Source organism: Xenopus laevis, chromosome 7S, assembly GCF_017654675.1.
Source record: "Xenopus laevis strain J_2021 chromosome 7S, Xenopus_laevis_v10.1, whole genome shotgun sequence".
Taxonomy (NCBI): domain Eukaryota; kingdom Metazoa; phylum Chordata; class Amphibia; order Anura; family Pipidae; genus Xenopus; species Xenopus laevis.
Window position 1 is genome coordinate 91,911,169 of NC_054384.1, and position 3,300 is coordinate 91,914,468.

Genomic DNA, 3,300 nt, shown 5'->3' on the forward strand with positions numbered 1-3,300 from the left:
TTATATATATATATATATATATATATATATATATATATATATATATATATATATATATATGCAATCAACGTGCTTAATTTACAAAAAGGTTGCAAAGTGCTACAGTTTATTCAGAATACAGGTATGGGACCGGCTATAAAGGATACTCGGTAACAGGGGGTTTCCAGATAAGGGATCTTTCTGTAAATTGGATCTTCATGGTTCAAAGAAAGGCTGAATGGTCAGCCCCACACATTTTCACCTCACCAAATCTGGCCCAAAAAAAAAATAAAAAAAATTAAAAAAATCCAGTTGGAAAATTCAAATATATGCAAGTTTTATTTTGTTGCAGAAAATAAAGGGTCTGCCACAAGTGTTTACCTTGAATAGTATGTATTTCATTTGTATGCTGCTTGTTCCCGCAGTGGTCTTTGAAAGGAAAGCACCTTTTATGAAATTTGCTACCTAAGAAAGGAAACTTTGCTCCTGAAAGAAAGGTTGTTATATACAGTACACACAAGGATAAATAAATAATATGAGCACTTTTAAATAAGCACAACTTGCAAGAACCTGCTGTGACTTTCAGTACATTACCCCAAATTTCCAATTACCTCTGCATAACACAAAAAAGGGAAAGGCTTCAGTGAAGATGGTGCTTCACAACTGGTCATATAATTCATTGTGAAAAGTGAGCCTGAGCCTTTAAATCTACACCCTACCTAGAAAAGCCTGAGCTCTTAGTCTGTTAGTTTGGGCTGTTAGTCTGGATTGGAAACTGATCTTTTTTGTGGAAATCTAACTCGCTCTCCTAAAATGTTCTGTAATGATTATTATTTATACCACACCAAAAGTTAGAATCAACTGGGCCAAAAAGTGCAGGAATAATTGTAAAATCAAGAACAGTATCACCAAACAATGAAAGTGTTTAAAAGGATTAACAATATATTGTGCTTAGTTATATCTAGTATAAGGAATTCTAGAGCAACTGGACTTGCTGAGTAGTCATTGAAGACGTTTCACTACTCATCCGAGCAGCTTCTTCAGTTCAATATAATGTACTATTGTAGAGTTTCTGAAGCAAATACACCAGTTGTACCAATACAGGGAAACACTACATTAAATTATCATTCTTTTAAAACACTTTAATTTTTTGCTGTTACTGTTCCAATAAAGCTTTAACAATCTCCAGCCTCTCAGAAACTCAGTTTATGTCTAACGCTGGAAGTGGAAGAAGTGTTGTTAGGGTTATCAGCAACTATTGCTTATTTATCGATGTGTTCGAGAATAAGCGAAAGAGACAACAACAAGATGAATGAGAATTTAGGGGGACCCATCGCCCACTAGACCACCAGGGTGAGTCCTTACAGGGGTGTTTTAGGGTTCTGCACTTTAGCAAATTAGCGTTGGACTGGGTCAAAGGGGGGCAGCATCACTTATGCAATAAGTGTAGCTGAATTTCGGGGCGTTTTCCGGGCCCCTTATAACTGGCCGCTCTCTGTCACCTGAGAAGGGTTGCCACCTTTTTCAGAAAATTTTTACTGCCCAGTGGGGGGGGCGGGAACAAAAGGGGCAGGTCGTGATGCAAAAAGGGGTGGAACCACGTTGCACAATGGCCAGAAGGTGGAAAAAAGGTACATTTAGAGCGGAGGGCCAAGGTCTTTGGTTAAAGGAGAAGGAAAGGCATCATACACTTGGGGGTGCCAAATGTTAGGCACCCCCAAGTGATTGTATTTATTTACCTGAAACCCCCGGGCCGGTGCTCCTATCAGCAGAAAACTACACTGACCCGGAGATATACCAGTGAGCACCATGGAGCGATCCTCTACCGCCTTCCCTTCGCGCAGCTGCGTATGCGCAGTAAAACGAAAAGCCGAACTTTAAACTAAAAAGTCGTAAATTTGAAAAAAGCAGACGCAGAAATATATTATACTATATAGTGTAATTAAAGTTAATTTTACTTGACTAATGTGATAAAATAGGATTTTCAACATTTTTTTTAGGGTGACGGGTCCCCTTTAAGGGTATTAAACATTTACCGGCAGCTACATTGCCGGTATATTTGTAATACTGGCCCCGGCTTTGGCAAGTGTTTTACCGGCTAGGCAAGGGTTGGACATTATGTGCTTGCTTCCACCCACCCTTCTTGGATAGAGTTAGGGTTAGGATTGGACTGGCAACCAGTCTCTGCGCTTAAAAATTGAGTAGAGAGGCATGTAGCAATTCGTAAAGAGCAGAATGTAGTGTGCAAAGTCCAAAAAAGGCAGATTTCTTTGCACACTGCACCCTGTTGTCTCCAGCCCACACAATGATCATCTTTATTTAACCATTCCATAAATGTCCACTTCATATTACAAAGCTGCTTGTTAAAAAGTTGTAGTCCTTAATCAGATGTAATCCCCAGAATTCTGCATGTAACCACTTTGTCGCCGTGCTGAGGTCATGGGAGTTAAGGGCTCACAGTGTTACAGCAACCTTTGCTCTTTTTGCCGATATATGGCCCTGTAAGTGGAGACTAGCTTAATCTTGTCGAGTTTTGTTCAGGAAAGTTATTGCAGTGACATCAATAGCTGAAAGAAAACCCCTGTGTTCTTCATACCATGACAATGATGCTCATGGATTCATTTTAGCTTTGTATTAACTCCTCTATCCTAGAAAAGCTTGACATCGGGTGCTGAAAGTCCTCATTGTGCCACCCACATACCAGTCATTGTCTGGAGCTCACAACACTTTTCCTGTCTAGAACTATTGTCTCAGCTGGCAGCAAAGCAAATTGTTTATAAATGGAAAGGAAGATTAGATAATTACTGCCAACTATTAAGATTTACGCAGAATGCTCCTTGCAATTCTGAGTTTGGTTCTGACCTGGGCACTGTCTGCATGGGGTTCCTCTGGGTACTCCGGTTGTCTTCCACACTCCTTATGGCTCCTTATGAAAATGACCTTAGTGAATGTGTTTTATATGACTGTGATAGAGGCCTTCAGAAATGTCAGCTAACCCCATGTCATCAGGGTGATAATGATTCACTCCAGGCAGTTTTTAGACCTTATTTCATGTCTTATTTAAAGGAGAAGGAAAGCTACGGAGGCATTTTATTGCCAATAGATTAGCTGCAATAGTGCAAGCTAGAATGCTATATTTATTCTGTAGAATGTTTTACCATACCTGAGTAAAAAGCTCTAGAAACTCTCTGTTTGTTTAGAATAGGAGCTGCAGTATTAATGTGGTGTGACATCACTTCCTGCCTGAGTCTCTCCCTGCTCTGGGCTCAGATCACAGTAGAGAAGGGAGGGGTGGGGGGAGAGGAGCAAACTGAGCATGCT